The sequence below is a fragment of the Aquarana catesbeiana genome, linkage group LG01 (genome assembly GCF_042186555.1).
Source record: "Aquarana catesbeiana isolate 2022-GZ linkage group LG01, ASM4218655v1, whole genome shotgun sequence".
NCBI lineage: Eukaryota > Metazoa > Chordata > Amphibia > Anura > Ranidae > Aquarana > Aquarana catesbeiana.
This window is the reverse complement of record NC_133324.1, coordinates 364,537,336-364,558,475: the sequence shown is the minus strand read 5'-3', so window position 1 is coordinate 364,558,475 and position 21,140 is coordinate 364,537,336.

The window sequence follows — 21,140 nt, the reverse complement described above, 5'->3', positions numbered from 1 at the left end:
CACAGAACAATAGTAATTGTACCAACATCCCTAAAAGATGATAGAACAAGAATGTGTAGAATGTGGGACTTTAAAGGTACATCATATAAGTGGAGACACAATTGAGTAAAATTATACAAATATTTACTAGAAAAACAATTTAAAAAACAGGAAGAAAAAGGAATACAGTTTACAGTCACAGTCAAAGGTAAACATCCATTACCAAGCATTGACAAATGAAAAAAACTGTAGTCACACGAAGCTAAACATAACCAAGTCCAAAAATTTCAACAAGTTTTGCTGAAATGGCTTCATCAGGAAATGAACGAGGATATATGATTAGTGAATGGCAATACATGATATGTTCAACCTTGGATGTATTGAAAAAACAAAAAGAAAAATTATATAAAGAATATGTTAAAATGTCACATAACATTTATACAGGTATATAACTTGCACAACCATGACTCCATCATAATGAAAAAAAAAAAAAAACACCAAAGACACCACCCCTACGTCAGCTCCATACCTCAAAAATGAGTTCCGGAAAGGACGCAGTTTCAGAGGCGTCCAGGCGGGGGCCCCCCAGAGTTTACTGCCAAAACAATCCATAGAAAATTGCCAGATCACCCGTAGGGAGGGATGTATATTTATATTTATATATGTATATAACAATCCGAAACTGTCACAGCTGTCACATAATTTCTGAAATGATGTGTGTATATATATATATATATATATATATATATATATATATATATATATGTATATATATATCTATCTTATATCGAAATTGTATAGTATGTCTTTAAATCTTTAAGAGTGTTTGCTCACCTTAAAGATGTCTCACTGCTGTGTATGGGACTGCATCACAACCCAGTCCCCGCAGCTGAGAGAAAACATAAAGGTAGAGGGGTAAAACTCCACAAAGGAGTGCAAGGATGGCTAGTGGCAATCTAAATAGAAAAACAGCAACAAGAATAATGCTTAGTTCATGATTAAATACACAGCAGGAACACTAACCTACCTATTAACCATTGTAGGTTTACCTAGTGCCAGCGTCCGTGTTCAGCATGAGCTCCCAAACTGCCGAGGCAGATAACCAATGTGTGGGGTTTAAATATCCCTCCCCATGGCGCCAAAATGCAGCACATGACGTCACGCTGCACCGGCGCCAAGCGGATGCAAAGGGGAGGTCCAAGTACCATGGACTGAAGACCGGAAACCGGATACCAGGGAGCAGAAGTGTCTGAAACTTCTGGTAACCAAAAACCAGCATTGTAACACACAATAGGGACAGTGCTGGACCAAAGGAATGAAAAAATGGTTTGGAGAGATGGTATATAGTAAACTGGTCACAGTTTAACCGGAACGCCATAGGACAACAGAATACCTTCAGGGCGGGCATGCAGCGAGGCAGCACCGTGCCAGGGGGCAGTTTGCTGGCATCACTGCACACCCTTGAGTGTCCATACGGGGATCTATGGGCACTGGACTGAAGAGACAGCAGATGGGGAAGAAAAAAAAAATGTTGTGATTCAATGCTCCTGCTTACAAGTACATTGCCCAACTGGTGAAACACACTGGGCATAGATGTGGTCATGACTGTGCATAACAATATTTAAATTCCTCTAATCTGCATGTTAATTATAATGAATAATTATAATGAATAATTGTGAAAACGCATAAGATATTACAAATAGCTCAACATACGTTTCTTTCCCTATATTCAAAATAAAATAAAACAACAGGCAACCTTGGATGGGACAGCCCGTCAGATACCAATCATGGTATGACATGTACTTAAAGTCACATGATACTAAGAATTGATGTGTAGCCAAAAATGAGAGGATGGATGAAAAATGAGGCCAATACACCCAAATGGATACCCATACTTAAAATCACCAACTCAGCAAAGCCAGAATAAATATATCAAGCAAAGGACACTGTTTACAAAAAGGGCTTATAGCTAATCCCCTCATTAATGTCAGGGGACCGAGTGGCCTATAAAGAGTAGATCCATCTCGTCTCCAACTGAAGGAGCTTGTTATCAATATCCCCCCCACGTTCATGTTTGGGAAGGTGTTGAAGGCTTAAAAAACCAGTAGATTTTAGGTCAAAATTATGGTATAGCCCCACATGACGGCTTATTGGTGTTTCCATCTTGTGTTTAGAAATCAGGGACATATGGTCCCTGATTCTACAAAATAGTGGGCGCTTTGTTTTCCCCACATAGAATGCTCCGCAACGACATTTCATTAGATATACAGAGCCAACTGACAATTGGTTCTGTGTTTGGGAGTCCAAATATTGTTGTTGGGAAGAATAATGCTTTTCCCCTTTAGAATAAAGGGACAATAATTACACTTACCACACGGATAAGTGCCCGGTGACTTCGATTTAAAAGTAGCCAGGTTGCTGTGATGACTGCTTACCAAGGTATCCCTTAATGATCGAGAGCCTTTGAACATAATCTCTGGATGTGGTTTAACTAACTCAGAAATCTTTTGGTCGGCTGCCAATAGGTTCCAGAATTTGTTGTGAATATGTCGCACTTTGGCATGTTGTCTGTTAAATTTGGTAATAACCTGTGTTGATGAGGATACTTTATCTCGTCTGGCCTTATACAGTAACAGTTGTCTATTCTGATTTTTCACTCTATTAAAGGCTTTTTTCAAACATGTTCTACTGTAGCCCCTGGCTAAGAGGGGTTCACATAACAAGGTTACCTCCTTTTGTAAGTCCGTATCCTGTGTGCAATTGCGTTTCAATCTTAGAAATTGACTGTAGGGAATACTTTTGATCAATTTTTCGGGATGTGAGCTGCTAGCGTGTAGCAAGCTATTTCCCGCTGAGGGTTTTCTGTATAGTGTGGAACAGAGTGTTCCTGTTTCATTAAAAAAAATTGCTACATCCAGAAAGGTGATTCTTGATTGATCAAATGTATATGTGAACTTCAAATTGTATGTGTTCACTTGTAACCCATCCAGGAACTTCAGTCTTGATCCTGCCCACACCATAAAAGCATCATCTATGTATCGATGCCATGATACAATCTGGCCAATATGCTCCGATTTGGACTCATCAGAAAAAAGATCTCATTCCCACCCCCCCAGGTACAGGTTCGCATAGGAGGGGCACATTTCGCCCCCATAGCTACACCCTGTACCTGGAGGTAGTGGGAACCTTTAAATACAAAGATGTTGTGTGTGAGTATGAAGTTGAGTATTTCAATAACAAATTCATTATCATTATTCTTATTCTCATTACTATAAATTTCTTTGCCAGACCCCCACTTGTTGTTTTGCACGGTCCAGTTCCCCTATCGGCATTGCCCATCGAGAACTGGCACCCATGGGTTAACTTGCTCCAGGTGATCCATAGAGGGACATTTGGCTGTGTGAGTGGTTATACAGTTGTCCTCCTGTTTGAAATAGACCAGGTGAGCCTAGTCATGTTATCTTGCATCTATTCTTCATTATTATTTTTTACCCTGTAATGAATTATTTTTCAAATGCATTTATAATCCCAATAATGATTTATATCTTGTATACAATTTAGATGAAATCTGTGATGTCTATAATGCCCTGATTAAGCAAAATATATGCAAAACATGTTGGCTGATCACAACTGATTTCTAAACACAAGCTGTTGAACGGTCATATGATGACGTTTGATTGAAATTTTTGTAATGTATATTTTAAATGTTTTCAATAAAATTTATATTTTTATATTAATCATATCATTATGTGGTATTGCTCACTTCAAACAGATACATCATCTCCCCTCAAGATCCCATTTTTCATTAGAGAGAGCTTTGTCTCCCTCTTTACATTTTTCAATAACAAATTTATTGTACTTCCACGAGTCAAGGTTCCACGAGTCAAGGTAAAAAATTCCCGCACTACTTCCACACCTCTGGTATGTGGTATGGAGTTGTACAGGGCCTCTATGTCAATCGCAACCAGCCAACAACCTTGGGGTAGCTGTAGCCCATCCAATGTTTTAAATAGTTCGATAGTGTCTTTAACAAGTGAGAAAAGCCATTTCACATGAGGGTATAGATATTCATCGACTAGTTGGCTAGCTCTCTCAGTCAGTGATCCACAGACCAAAATTATTGGTCGACCCGGAGGGTTCTGCAGATTTTTCTGCACCTTGGGTAGCGCATAGAACGTTGGAGTGATGAAATTGGTAGAGTCTAGAAATTTAAGTGTGTTCGAATCTATGATGCCTCTATAGTGTGCTTTAGCAAGAATGTCTTTATAAAGCCTCATATAGTAGTTTACATGAGATCTCGGAACTGGTCTATACCAATTGGTATTAAGAACAATATCAAAGCACATTTGTTCATATTGTTCTATATCCATTATGACAAGGTTTCCACCTTTGTCAGATGGCTTTATTACAATATTCTTGTTAGATCTTAAATTATGCAGTGCCTTTTTCAAATGCTTGGATAGGTTAGATGGAGGTCCAGTTTGCCAATTGGTAGATTCAATCTCTTTAGTGACCTGGATCACGAAAGCCCATATATTGGATTTTCCCTGTAAAATAGGAAATGACTTAGATTTAGGTTTAAATGACTTCGGTGTGCCAAAAGTAACACATACAGGGAGTGTCAAAGAGGGATTGGGAGAACAGGGAAAAGGATTGGGTGGACCAGCCACCCGATCAACAGATTGAGTGGTATTTAATCCAGATGAATTAAAGGTCCAGCCAACCTCCTCCGGGTTGCTCTCGTCCCACAGGTCCATAAGATCCTGAAGAACTCATAAATCCTCAAAAGTTACACCTTCCAAGTTGGAGTTTTGTGAGCCTGATGTTTTAACATTATTTGGATCTTTCTTGTATAATACTTTATACATAAGACGTCTGGCAAATAAGTGCAGATCCTTGATCAGCTCACATTTCATTAGCGTCCTCATCCGGACAGAAGGTAAGACCTAATTCCAATAGGGTAGAGTCCTCTTCTGTCAAAGGATATGAGGAAAAATTTATGATGTCAAACTTATCCTGGTTCCCATCAGAGATGGAACCAGGGTATTCTACTTTAAAGGTTGACTTGTTGTTCGCATAGGAGTAGGTGCAGTTGACAAAGTGCGCCTAGAGTCCACGGTGTTGGAGCTAAATATGGGTGCTATCCGAGAATCCATAGAGGGGGTAGTTATGGGCAGACGTTGTTCTGACGTCTTTTGGGACATGGGACCTGCCAGCATTGAAACCGGATTAAGGATCACTGCTGGGGTAGTTAATGTCATAAGTGAATGATTTTGTACATTGCCAGTCATCGGGGTACTAGGGGTCGTACCACCCTGTGACCGTTGTGACCGTGGCTTTTTGTCCTTATTATGGGCATGTGCTGACCTAGAGCATCCCTGTGAGCTTGTTTCACTATCTTTTTTCCTTTTCCTTGAGGCTCCTTTGGAGTCACTCAGGTGTGTAGCAATCGGAACATAGGAAGCTGAGGACATAGATGAAGTGTCAGATTCAACCCGATCCAGATTACTAGCAGGGGGGGCACGACCGTAAGTGCCCCTGCAATGCGGATGATGGCCCTGTTGGTTCCACTTGTACACCTGATCCTGATCGTATGCTTTTTTGTCTCTCATAAATTTGTTTTCCTTAGTTTTAATTAGACCAGTGGCATATTTCGTAAGATGTTCTTTTAGTATCTTGTCTTTTGCGAGGAAACAATTATTGGATACCAAGTGGCCATGATCCTCCTGCCATTTCAGGATTTCTTTGTCTAGTTCACCAATGTCTATTTTATACTGACCACTTTTTTCACATTTGGTTCAACCTTTTTTATATTTGGAAAAATTTGAATGGCCCCATGGTAGGCCCCATGGTAAGCCCCATGGTACAATCTGATTTGTCACATATTTTTCAAAGAATTCCTTATGCCAAAATAAACAAGTCTTTTTCTCAACTAAACGCTGTAAGCCCAAAAAAAAAATTATCTACCTCTGCTTCAGTAACATCATCTTTAGATCGAACCTGTTGTACCTCTAAGACAAAACCATCCCATGCCTGGCCACAATAATCCATCATTTTGCAAAGCACTCACCCCACTGGAGCTCCCAAGTGTGGATATGGGAGTTAGACCTCACATATACGCCAACCACAATCAGACACGACTGGTGTCATAGGCAATGTTGCCAGTTGTATAAGTCAGGAAAGAAAAAGCAAACCAAAATTATTAAAGTATAATAGGGGAAAAAAGAAGAATTTCAGTTGCGAAGGACAACTTAAATATTATTGTAGTCAAAAAATATATATACTTCAAACCTAATATAGTTTGATTGCTGATCTCTGACCCCAAAAGGAGGGTTATCTTGGGTGTGTTATCCACCCTGAGTAATATATCAAAAAAATAGGGTAGAGGTCAGTTTTCAAAGACACAGAACAATAGTAATTGTACCAACATCCCTAAAAGATGATAGAACAAGAATGTGTAGAATGTGGGACTTTAAAGGTACATCATATAAGTGGAGACACAATTGAGTAAAATTATACAAATATTTATTAGAAAAACAATTTAAAAAACAGGAAGAAAAAGGAATACAGTTTACAGTCACAGTCAAAGGTAAACATCCATTACCAAGCATTGACAAATGAAAAAAACTGTAGTCACACGCAGCTAAACATAACCACGTCCAAATATTTCAACATGTTTCGCCGAAATGGCTTCATCAGGAAATGAACGAGGATATTTGATTAGTGAATGGCAATGCATGATATGTTCAACCTTGGATGTATTGAAAAAGCAAAAACAAAAATTATATAAAGAATATATTAAAATGTCACATAACATTTATACATATATATAACTTGCACAACCATGACTCCATCATAATGAAAAAAAAAAAAAAAACACCCCTACGTCAGCTCCATACCTCAAAAATGAGTTCCGGAAAGGACGCAGTTTCAGAGGCATCCAGGCGGGGGCCCCCCAGAGTTTACTGCCAAAACAATCCAGAGAAAATTGCCAGATCACCCGTAGGGAGGGATGTATATTTTGTAGTGGATAAATCAATCATCCAGAAAAATAGCGATATCTGCAATATATATCATGGATTATAAGAAACATACATGTATTGAGGACAGGGAGGGCACAAGTCCATAATACCACCTTATCATTGGACTGTACTCACCGTTATCCAATAAAAACAAATGTCTATTATGTATATTCAATAAAGAATCCGAAACTGTCACAGCCGTCACATAATTTCTGAAATGATGTGTGTGTGTGTGTGTGTGTATATATATATATATATATATATATATATATCTTATATCGAAATTGTATAGTATGTCTTTAAATCTTTAAGAGCGTTTGCCCACCTTAAAGATGTCTCACCGCTGTGTATGGGACTGCATCACAACCCAGTCCCCACAGCTGAGAGAAAACATAAATGTAGAGGGGTATCTGAGGATAGTCAGCCAAAAAACTCCACAAAGGAGCGCAAGGATGGCTAGTGGCAATCTAAATAGAAAAACAGCAACAAGAATAATGCTTAGTTCATGATTAAATACACAGCAGGAACACTAACCTACCTATTAACCATTGTAAGTTTACCTAGTGCCAGCGTCCGTGTTCAGCATGAGCTCCCAAACTGCAGAGACAGAGAACCAATGTGTGGGGTTTAAATATCCCCCCATATATAAAATGCAACGCATGATGTCACGCTGCACCGGTACCAAGGGGAGGTCCAAGTACCATGGACTGAAGATCGGAAACCGGATACCAGGGCGCAGAAGTGTCTGAAACTTCCGGTAACCAAAAACCAGCATTGTAACACATTGGTTAATAGTTAGGTTAGTGTTCCTGCTCTGTATTTAATCATGAACTAAGCATTATTCTTGTTGCTGTTTTTCTATTTAGATTGCCACTAGCCATCCTTGTGCTCCTTTGTGGAGTTTTGCTTTGCAAAATGATGGATTATTGTGGCCAGGCATGGGATGGTTTTGTCTCAGAGGTACAACAGGTTCTAAAGATGATGTTACTGAAGCAGTGGTAAGGAATTCTTTGAAAAATATGTGACAAATCAGATTGTACCATGGGGCTTACGCATTCAAATTTTTTTAAATATAAAAAAGGTTGAACCAAATGTGAAAAAAGCATGGGAAGCTAATTTACAGTCATGTTCTTTGCAAATGATGCAAATACTTAGTGATCAGTATAAAATAGACATTGGTGAACTAGACAAAGAAATCCTGAAATGGCAGGAGGATCATGGCCACTTGGTATCCCATAATTGTTTCCTCGCAAAAGACAAGATACTAAAAGAACATCTTACGAAATATGCCACTGGTCTAATAAAAACTAAGGAAAACAAATTTATGAGAGACAAAAAGGCATACGATCAGGATCAGGCGTACAAGTGGAACCAACAGGGCCATCATCCGCGTCGCAGGGGCACTTACGGTCGTGCCCCCCGCTAGTAATCTGGATCTGGTTGAATCTGACACTTCATCTATGTCCTCAGCTTCCTATGTTCTGATTGTTATACACCTGAGTGACTCCAATGAAGCCTCAAGGAAAAGGAAAAAAGATAGTGAAACAAGCTCACAGGAACGCTCTAGGTCAGCACATGCCCATAATAAGGACAAAAAACATGGTCACAATGGTACCAGGGTGGTACGACTACTAGTACCCCGATGACTGGCAATGTACAAAATCATTCACTTATGACATTAACTACCCCAGCAGTGAACTTTAATCTGGATTCAATGCTGGCGATTCCCATGTCCCAACAGACGTCGGACCAACATCTGGCCATAACTACCCCCTCTATGGATTCTCGGATAGTACCCATATTTAGCTCCAACACCGTGGACTCTAGGCGCACTTTGTCAACTGCACCTACTCCTATGCGAACAACAAGTCAACCTTTAAAGTAGAATACCCCGGTTCCACCTCTGATGGGAACCAGGATAAGTTTGACATCATAAATTTGTCCTCATATCCTTTGACAGATGAGGCGTCTACCCTATTGGAATTAGGTCTTACCTTCTGTCTGGATGAAGACACTAATAAATTTGAGATGATCAAGGATCTGCACCTATTTGCCAGACGTCTTAGGTATAAAGTATTATACAATAAAGATCCAAATAATGTTCAAACATCAGGCTCACAAAACTCCAACTTGGAAGATGTAACTTTTGAGGATTTATGAGTTCTTCAGGATCTTATGGACCTGTGGGATGAGAGCAACCCGGAGGAGGTTGGCTGGACCTTTAATCCATCTGGATTAAATACCACTCAATCTGTTGATCGGGTGGCTGGTCCACCCAATCCTTTTCCCCATTCTCTCAATCCCTCTTTGACACTCCCTGTGTGTTTTACTTTTGGCACACCGAAGTCCATATAAACCTAAATCTAAGTCATTTCCTATTCTACAGGGAAACTCCAATATATGGGCTTTCGTGATCCAGGTCACTTGAAAAAGGCACTGCATAATTTAAGATCTAACAAGAATATCGTAATAAAGCCATCTGACAAAGATGGAAACCTTGTCATAATGGATATAGAACAATATGAACAAATGTGCTTTGATATTGTTCTTAATACCAATTGGTATAGACCAGTTCCGAGATCTCATGTAAACTACTATATGAGGCTTTATAAAGACATTCTTGCTAAAGCACACTATAGAGGCATCATAGATTCAAACACACTTAAATTTCTAGACTCTACCAATTTCAGCACTCTAACGTTCTATGCGCTACCCAAGGTGCAGAAAAATCTGCAGAACCCTCCAGGTCGACCAATAATTTCGGGCTGTGGATCACTGATTGAGAGAGCTAGCCAACTAGTCGATGAATATCTATACCCTCATGTGAAAGGGCTTTTCTCATTTGTTAAGGACACTATCAAACTATTTAAAACATTGGATGGGCTACAGCTACCCCGAGGTTGTTGGCTGGTCGCGATTGACATAGAGGCCCTGTACAACTCCATACCACATACCAGAGGTGTGGAAGTAGTGCGGGAATTTTTGAACGAGCGCGACCTTGACTCGTGGAAGTACAACGAATTTGTTATTGAAAAATGTAAAGAGGGAGACAAAGCTCTCTCTAATGAAAAATGGGATTTTGAGGGGAGATGATGTATCTGTTTGAAGTGAGCCAATACCACAGTGATTAATATAAAAATATAAATTTTATTGAAAACATTTAAAATATACATTACAAAAATTCCAATCAAACGTTATCATATGACCGTACAACAGCTTGTGTTCAGAAATCAGTTGTGATCAGCCAACATGTTTCACATATATTTTGCTTCATCAGGGAATTATAGACATCACAGATTTCATCTAAATTGTATACAAGATATAAATCATTATTGTGATTATAAATGCATTTGAAAAACAATAATTCATTAGAGGGTAAAAAATAATAATGAAGGATAGATGCAAGATAACATGATTAGGCTCACCTGGTCTATTGCAAACAGGAGGACAACTGCATAACCACTCCCACAGCCAAATGTCCCTCTATGGATCACCTTGAGCAAGTTAACCCATGGGTGCCAGTTCCCGATGGGCAATGCCGATAGGGGAACTGGACCGTGCAAAACAACAAGTGGGGGTCTGGCAAAGAAATTTATGGTAATGAGAATAAGAATAATGATAATTGAATTGAATTTGTTATTGAAATACTCAACTTCATACTCACACACAACATCTTTGTATTTAAAGGTTCCCACTACCTCCAGGTACAGGGCGTAGCTATGGGGGTGAAATGTGCCCCCTCCTATGCGAACCTGTACCTGGGGGGGGTGGGAACGAGATCTTTTTTCTGACGAGTCCAAATCGGAACATATTGGCCAGATTGTATCATGGCATTGATACATAGATGATGCTTTTATGGTGTGGGCAAGATCAAGAGAACATCTACTGAAGTTCCTGGATGGGTTACAAGTGAACACATACAATTTGAAGTTCACATATACATTTGATCAATCAAGAATCACCTTTCTGGATGTAGCAATCTTTATTTATAAAACAGGAACACTCTGTTCCACACTATACAGAAAACCCTCAGCGGGAAATAGCTGGCTACACGCTAGCAGCTCACATCCTGAAAAACTGATCATAAGTATTCTCTACAGTCAATTTCTAAGATTGAAACGCAATTGCACACAGGATACGGACTTCCAAAAGGAGGCAAACTTGTTACGTGAATGCCTTTTAGCCAGGGGCTACAGTAGAACATGTTTGAAAAAAGCCTTTAATAGAGTGAAAAATCAGAATAGACAACTGCTACTGTATAAGCCCAGACAAGATAAGGTATCCTCATCAACACGAGTTATTACCAAATTTAACAGACGGCATGCCAAAGTGCAACATATTTACAACAAATTCTGGTACCTATTGGCAGCCGACCAAAAGATTTCTAAGTTTGTTAAACCCCATCCAGAGATTACTTTCAAATGCTCTCGATCATTAAGGGATACCTTGGTAAGCAGCCATCACAGCAACCTGGCTACTTTTAAATCTAAGTCACCAGGCACTTATCCGTGTGGTAAGTGTAATTATTGTCCCTTTATTCTAAAGGGGAAAAGCATTATTCTTCCCAACAACAACATTTGGACTCCCAAACACAGAACCAATTGTCAATAAGTTGGCTCTGTATATCTATTGAAATGTCGTTGCGGAGCATTCTATGTGGGGAAAACAAAGCGCCCACTATTGTGTAGAATCAGGGACCATGTGTCCCTGATTTCTAAACACAAGATGGAAACACCAATAAGCCGTCATGTGGGGCTATACCATAATTTTGACCTAAAATCTATTGGTTTTTTAAGCCTTCAACACCTTCCCAAACATGAACATGGGGGGGGATATTGATAACAAGCTCCTTCAGTTGGAGACGAGATGGATCTACTCTTTATAGGCCACTCGGTCTCCCGACCTTAATAAGGGGATTAGCTATAAGCCCTTTTTGTGAACAGTGTCCTTTCCTTGATATATTTATTCTGCTGCTTTGCTGAGTTGGTGATTTTAAGTATGGGTATCCATTTGGGTGTATTGGCCTAATTTTTCATCCATCCTCTCATTTTTGGCTACTCATCAATTCTTAGTATCATGTGACTTTAAGTACATGTCATACCATGATCGGTATCTGACGGGCTGTCCCGTCCAAGGTTGCCTGTTGTTTTATTTTATTTTGAATATAGGGAAAGAAACGTATGTTGAGCTATTTGTAATATCTTATGCGTTTTCACAATTATTCATTATATAAATATAATTAACATGCAGATTAGAGGAATTTAAATATTGTGATGCACAGTCATGACCACATCTATGCCCAGTATGTTTCACCAGTTGGGCAATGTACTTGTAAGCAGGTGCATTGAATCAAAAAATATATTTTTTTTTCTTCCCCATCTGCTGTCTCTTCTCTCCAGTGCCCATAGATCCCTGTATGAATGACCAAGGGTATGCAGTGGCGCCAGCTGCTGCCTCACTGCAGGCCCGCCCTGAGGTATCCTGTTGTCCTATGGTGTTCCGATTAAACTGTGACCAGTTTACTATATACCATCTCTCCAAACCATTTTTTCATTCCTTTGGTCCAGCACTGTCCCCATTGTGTGTTACAATGCTGGTTTTTGGTTACCGGAAGTTTCAGACACTTCCACGCCCTGGTATCCGGTTTTCGGTCCTCAGTCCATGGTACTTGGACCTCCCCTTTGCGTCCGCTTGGCGCTGGTGCAGCGTGACGTGATGCGCTACATTTTGGCGCCATGGGGAGGGATATTTGAAGCCCACACATTGGTTATCGCAGTTTGGGAGCTCATGCTGAACATGAACGCTGGCACTAGGTAAACTTACAATGGTTAATAGGTAGGTTATTGTTCCTGCTGTGTATTTAGTCATGAACTAAGCATTATTCTTGTTGCTGTTTTTCTATTTAGATTGCCACTAGCCATCCTTGTGCTCCTTTGTGGAGTTTTCTGGCTGACTATCCTCAGATACCCCTCTACCTTTATGTTTTCTCTCAGCTGCGGGGACTGGGTTGTGATGCAGTCCCATACACAGCAGTGAGACATCTTTAAGGTGGGCAAACGCTCTTAAAGATTTAAAGACATACTATACAATTTCTATATAAGATATTGACATATATATATATATATACACATCATTTCAGAAATTATGTGACAGCTGTGACAGCTTCGGATTCTTTATTGACGCACTTGCACACTCATTTCTGTGCCTTCGGTTTGCATGAGCTCCTAATATAGACATTTGTTTTTATTGAATAACGGTGAGTACAGTCCATTGATGAGGCAGTATTATGGACTTGTGCCCTCCCTATCCTCAATACATGCATGTTTCTTATAATCCATGATATATATTGCAGATATCGCTATTTTTCTGGATGATTGATTTAGCCACTACAAAATATACATCCCTCCCTACGGGTGATCTGGCAATTTTCTCTGGATTGTTTTGGCAGTAAACTCTGGGGGGCCCTCGCCTGGACGCCTCTGATATTGCGTCCTTTCCGGAACTCATTTTTGAGGTATGGAGCTGATGTAGGGGTGGTGTCTTTGGTGTTTTTTTTTTTCATTATGATGGAGTCATGGTTGTGCAAGTTATATACCTATATAAATGTTATGTGACATTTTTATATATTCTTTATATAATTTTTGTTTTTGCTATACATCCAAGGTTGAACATATCATGTATTGCCATTCACTAATCAAATATCCTCGTTCATTTCCTGATGAAGCCATTTCGGCGAAACATGTTGAAATTTTTGGACGTGGTTATGTTTAGCTTTGTGTGACTACAGTTTTTTTCATTTGTCAATGCTTGGTAATGGATGTTTACCTTTGACTGTGATTGTAAACTGTATTCCTTTTTCTTCCTGTTTTTTTTTTTTTTTCAATAGATTTTTATTGAAAAAAAGCATACATTACAATAGTCCAAACTGAAGGGGAGATTTTCCTGACAGTACATAGAAACAAATATACAGTATCTTCGTTTCCATAATATTTTATTGAGGATGCTTAATGTAGACATACAGATGTATGTACCAAAACATATTTTACATGGGCCCATTGGCCTGGTTAAGTACAGATAAACCAAAACAAAAACATTGTGTTAACATTCAATCTCGCTATAACGACAAAAAGTTAAGTAGAAGATTTATGGTGTCTTTAAGGATAGTCAGCAAGGTGGCAAATATTGTATAGTGAATACAAGCAAGCTATGTGGTTTGTAGGCCCAGAGGGGCTTAATTTTTGGGAGGATAGCTCCATAATTTTGTCTCCACTTATATGATGTACCTTTAAAGTCCCACATTCTACACATTCTTGTTCTAGCATTTCACTAACTAGACATTCACTATCTATATTCATACTCTTCCATATTGTTTTTATTGCATTAAATATAGAGATTAATAGATAAGCTTTTAGAGGAAAATCTTTCTGCAATGACTCTCTCTTTATAATAAAGAAAGAGTAAAGCTGCACTACCGCTATATCCAGTTTGTCAATACCTTATTCCAAGAATGATTACATTTCCTGCCAGATGCAGATTTCTGATCGTTTTGTTTTCTTTGACATCTTTTCCATAATTAGGCCTAGTTACAGTACATACAAGTACCCGTGGCACTTATAGTAGCTGTTTTTAGTTGAAATGCATGTATGTTAACTGTTTTACCATTCAAAAAGATATGCTCCTGTAAAGCCAGTCTTGTGATTTACCACATTTTCCACATTGCATAGCCAGGAGACAAATGTTGTTCCTGACTAGGGATGAGCTTCGAGTTCGAGTCAAATTCATGTTCGAGTCGAACATCGGCTGTTTGCAAGTTCGCCGAACAGTGAACAATTTGGGGTGTTCGCGGCAAATTCGAATGCCGCGGAACACCCTTTAAAAGGGGAGAAATCAAAAGTGGTCATTTTAAAGGCTTATATTCATGGTATTGTCATAAAAAGTGTTTGGGGACCTGGGTTCTGCCCCAGGGGACATGGATCAATGCAAAAAAAAGTTTTAAAAACGTCCGTTTTTTCGGGAGCAGTGATTTTAATAATGCTTAAAGTGAAACAATAAAAGTGTAATATCCCTTTAAATTTTGTAGCTGGGGGGTGTCTATAGTATGCCTGTAAAGGGACGCATGTTTCCCGTGTTTAGAACAGTCTGACAGCAAAATGACATTTCAAAGGAAAAAAAGTCATTTAAAACTACTTGCGGCTATTAATGCATTGCCGGTCCGACAATGCACATAGAAGTTCATTGATAAAAACGTCATGGGAATTCCCCACAGGGGAGCCCCAAACCAAAATAAAAAAAAAATGACGTGGGGGTCGCCCTAAATTCCATACCAGGCCCTTCAGGTCTGGTATGGATTTACCCCGCGCCAAAATGAAAAAAAAAATGGCGTGGGGTCCCCCCAAAAATCCATACCAGACCCTTATCCGTGCAACCTGGCAGGCTGCAGGAAAAGAGGGGGGGACAAGAGAGCGCCCCCATCCTGAACCGTACCAGGCCACATGTCCTCAACATTGGGAGGGTGCTTTGGGGAAGCCCCCCAAAACACCTTGTCCCCATGTTGATGAGGACAAGGGCCTCATCCCCACAACCCTGGCCGGTGGTTGTGGGGCTCTGTGGGCGGGGGCTTATCAGAATCTGGAAGCCCCCTTTAACAAGGGGACCCCCAGATCCCGGCCCTCCCCCTGTGTGAAATGGTAAGGGGGTACAAAAGTACCCCTACCATTTCACTAAAAAACTGTCAAAAATGTTAAAAATGACAAGAGACAGTTTTTGACAATTCCTTTATTTAAATGCTTCTTCTTTCTTCTTTCTCCTTTCTTCTATCTTCCTTCGGTTTCTTCCTCCATCTTCTTTTTCTTCTGGTTCTTCTGGTTCTTCCTCCAGTGTTCTCGTTCAGCATCTCCTCCGTGGCGTCGGCGTCTTCTTCCCTTCTTCACCTCGGGCCGCTCCGCATCCATGATGGCATGGAGGGAGGCTCCCACTCTTCTCTTCATCTTCTTCTTTTCATCTTATTTTCAGGCCGCTCCGCATCCATGATGGCATGGAGGGAGGCTCCCGCTGTGTGACGCTTCTCCTCTTCTGACGGTTCTTAAATAATGGGGGGGCACCCGGTGACCCCGCCCCCCTCTGATGCACGGTGACTTGACGGGACTTCCCTGTGGCGTCACAGGGAATGCCACAGGGAAGTCCCGTCAAGTCACCGTGCGTCAGAGCAGGGCGCGGTCACCGGGTGGCCCCACCCCCCGTTATTTAAGGACCATCAGAAGCCTCTTCACACCCTTTGAAATGTCATTTTGCTGTCAGACTACGAAATTTAAAGGGATATTACACTTTTATTGTTTCACTTTAAGCATTATTAAAATCACTGCTCCCGAAAAAATGGCCGTTTTTAAAACTTTTTTTTGCACCCAGGTCCACGAACACTTTTTATGACAATAACTTGCATATAAGCCTTTAAAATTAGAAAACATAAAAACAAAAACAAAAAAAAAAAATCTCCGCGCTATCATAGAAAGAACCCCCAAAAAGAGCAGCAGTTCAACTGTGAAAATCACACCATACAAGAAAAACAAAAAGAAAAAAACTGCGCTATGAAGTGAAATTGCACAGAAATCAATAATGCAATAAATCAGTGTATGCACTGGAAACACACATAAACATCCAATGAAGTCAGATCATTAGTGCAATGATTGTAAAAATTAATAATAACAAAGTCCATAGACGTGAAAAGATCAGGAAAAATTCATTAATAGTTCTCCGTGAATAACAAGTAGGAAGGTGAAAATTAGGTACACTCAGCAAAGTGATCCTTCACCATCATACATATGCGCTTACCAGATGGGAAGCACAATAAAGCTCATCTCAAGACTGTATCCTGGTCAGGCAGCTTACCGTTACCACTACTCCAGGTACCGCTAGGGATGATGGGCATGTAGAATGAGTCCCAATATCCTATCTGCAATGGCCCTCCGTACAGCGTGGATCCAACCAAACACCAACCCGAATTAATCACATAGGGGTAGAAGAAAGGCAGCCACTTTAAGCATTAAAAAAATCACTGCTCCCAAAAAAACGACATTGATACATATCCCCTGGGGCAGGACCCGGGTCCCCAAACACTTTTTATGACAATACCATGCATATAAGCCTTTAAAATTAGCACTTTTGATTATTCAGGTTCGTGTCCCATAGACTTTAATGGTGTTTGCGTGTTCGAACAAATTTTTTGCCTGTTTGCATGTTCTGGTGCGAACCGAACAGGGGGGTGTTCGGCTCATCCCTATTCCTGACTAAGCAGATCATCGGGGTGACTGCACCTGGGACAGGGCCCTTGTGAACAGAGGAGATTCCCTTCCTGGGAGATTAACCAGTAATCTAATCAAAGTAATCGGGAGCAGAGGAATTACTGCAATCTGCATATAACTTTACCCATAAGCATATAGATGCAGTATTGAAAATTTATATAAGAAAAAAAGATTAATAACAGTGCATACATCCAATGTGCAAACAGGTATTATCAGCAAAGGGCCCAACAGGAGTCCTGGTGGAATTGTGCATATATATATATATATATATATATATATATATATATATATATATATATATATATATATATATATATACACTATCTCACAAAAGCGAGTACACTCCTCACATTTCTGTAAATATTTTATTATATCTTTTCGTGTGACAAAATTTAAGACATGACACTTTGCTACAATGTGAAGTAGTGAGTGTACAGCTTGTATAACAGTGTAAATTATTATTTTCCAGCACTGCCTTAACCCTCTTGGGCATGGAGTTCACCAGTGATTCACAGGTTGCCACTGGAGTCCTCTTCCACTCCTCCATGATGACATCACAGAGCTGGTGGACGTTAGAGACCTTGCACTCCTCCACCTTCCTTTTGGGGATGCCCCACAGATGCCCAATAGGGGAGACACGCTTGGCCAGTCCATCATCTTCCCCCTCAGCATCTTTAGCAAGGCAGGGGTCGTCTTGGAGGTGTGATAGGGGTCGTTATCATTTTGGAATACTGCCCTGTGGCCCAGTCTCCGAAGGGAGGGGATCGGGCTCTGCTTCAGTATGTCACATTTCATGTTGGCATTCATGGTTCCCTCAATGAACACTAGTTCCCCAGTGCCGGCAGCACTCACGCAGACCCAGACCATGACACTCCCACCACCATGCTTGACTGTAGGCAAGACACACTTGTCTTTGTACTCCTCACCTGGTTGCCACCAAAAACGCTTGACACCATCTGATCCAAATAAGTTTATCTTGGTCTCATCAGACCACAGGACATGGTTCCAGTAATCCATGTCCTTAATCTGCTTTTCTTCAGCAAACTGTTTATGGGCTTTCTTGTGCATCATCTTTAGAAGAGGCTTCCTTCTGGGATGACAGCCATACAGACCAATTTGATGCAGTGCGCGGCGTATGGTCTGAGCACGGACAGGCTGACCCCCCCAACCCTTCAACTTCTGCAGCAATGCTGGCAGCACTCATACGTCTATTTCCCAAAGACAACCTCTGAATATGAAGCTGAGCATGTGCACTCAACTTCTTTGTTCGACCATGGCAAGGCCTTTTCTGAGTGGAACCTGTCCTGTTAAATCCCTGTATAGTCTTGGCCACCGTGATGCAGCTCAGTTTCAGGGTCTTGGCAATCATCTTATAGCATAGGCCATCTTTATGTAGAACAACAATTATTTTTTTCACATCTTCAGAGAGTTCTTTGCCATGAGGTGCCATGTTGAACTTCCAATGACCAGTATGAGTGAGAGTGATAACACCAAATTTAACACACCTGCTCCCCATTCACACCTGAAACCTTGTAAGACTAACGAGTCACATGAGAGAAAATGGCTAATTGGGACCAATTTGGACATTTTCACTTGGGGTTTTACTCACGTTTGTTGCCAGCGGTTTAGACAATAATGGCTGTGTGTTGAGTTATTTTGAGGGGACAGCAAATTTACACTGTTATACAAGCTGTACACTCACTACTAGGGATGGTCCCGCCATTCAAATCGAAAGTAAGTTCGACTTGAACATCCGGTGTACGCCCATTCGCTGAATTCTGAACATTATGGGGCGTTCGTGGCAAATTTGCGTGCCGTGGAATGCCCCATATTGCACTGCAAGATTGCAGTGCATTGATGTCAGATGATTGGCCAAAGAATGCACCTGACCTGCATGCTTTGGCCAATAACAGCACGCTCTGCTGGGAGAGCAACGATTGGCCAAAGGCAGGGTGCCTTTAGCCAATCATGGCTCAGGGGGCTAAGTCCACACCCCACACTATATAAGGCTGCTTACACAGCGGCTGTATTTAGTGTAATGTTGAGAGAACGTTAGCTAGAGGCAGGTTAGTTAGTGACGTACAGGCAGTTTAATATATATATATATATATATATATATATATACAGTGCAGTCAGTGTAGAATATATAAAAAGAAGAGAAAGAAGCGCCACTAAGTGTAGTATTAAGTACAATTTATTATAGCCCCCATATTGGGTTACTCACAAGAGGTAGATATAATACAGGCTATATATATATATATATATATATATATATATATTTTGTATGTGTGTGTGTGTGGTGTGTGTATATATGTATATACATATACACACAAACACACACTAAGCTATAATACAATATACATGCCCTTGATCAACCTTTAAATTTTTCATCTTTTCATTTTTTCTTTTTACAACCCACAGGAATTATTCTTTCCTCTTTTATAATACACATAATACACATAATACAATATAATACACACAAAATTATATTTATAATTATAATTGATAATGATAAAAGTGTATGTCATAATGATTTCATAGCTACTTATGCGTAAAAATCAATTTAATAACTGATCTTTTATTGATAAATCTATTTTAACATAAATTATAGTTCATTTTACTTCTAATTATATATATATATATATATATATATATATATATATATATATATGCTGCACTCTGTATCAGTAACTGACACAAGTGTGTGGACTTCCTCCATGAGACTTTCTCAAAAAAACTTTTAAACAAAACCCTTTTTTTGATCTATGTTCTATGTTTGTGTGTTTGCCATTGCGCCTACTGCCCAGTTTAAGTGTAGAATATATATACAGTGCAGTCAGTGTACAGTATATACAGTGCATTGAAGTGGTTAAGGGGAACCCTATGACAGAATTAAGAAAAAAAAACAGCATGGGTTCCCACCCCAGTCAATACAAGGCCCTTTGGGTCTGGTATGGATTTTAAGGGGAACTCCACGCCAACATTTTTTTAAAAAACAGCGTGGGGTCCCCCCAAAATCTATACCAGGCCCTTTGGGTCTGGCATAAATTTTAAGGGGAACTCCATGCCAAATTGAAAAAAAAAATTGTCATGGGTCCCCCACAAAATCCATACCAGACCCTTATCCGAGTAAGCAGCCTGGTAGGCCAGGATAGGGGGAGACGAGCAAGTAACCCCCCTCCTGAACTATACCAGGCCGCTTGCCCTCAACATGGGGAGGGTGCTTTGGGGTCCCCCCCAAAGCACCTTGTCCCCATGTTGATGGGGACAAGGGCCTCATCATCACAACCCTTCCCCGGTGGTTGTGGGGGTCTGTGGGCAGGGGGCTTATCAGAATCTGGAAGCCCCAGATTCCGCCCCCCATGTGAATGAATATGGGGTACATTGTACCCCTACCCATTCACCAAAAAAGTGTGAAAAAGTAAAAACTATAAAAGACAGTTTTGATAATCCCTTTATTAAAAAAGAAAATATATATATATATTAAAATGTCCCAAAATGTCCATCCATCTTCAATCACGCCACCCGACGGACCTGAAAAATAGAAAAAAAAAGCTCCGCCTTGATGGGAGGTGTCCTGCCAATTGCTGTCTGTTCACTGTGACAGCTGTTATGTAGGCAAGGGTGGGGCCATCAGTCATGTGCCGTCAGAGGGGGATGGGGTCATCCAGTTATGTCAGCGGATGGCCCCGCCTTTGCTTATATAACAGCAGTCACATCGAAAAGACAGCAGTCACCGGGAGGCCTCCCATGAAGGCGGAGTATTTTAGGGGTTTTTTCCTTCTGTTTTTCGGGTCCATCGGGCGGCATGATTGACAATGGATGTACATCGCGGGACACT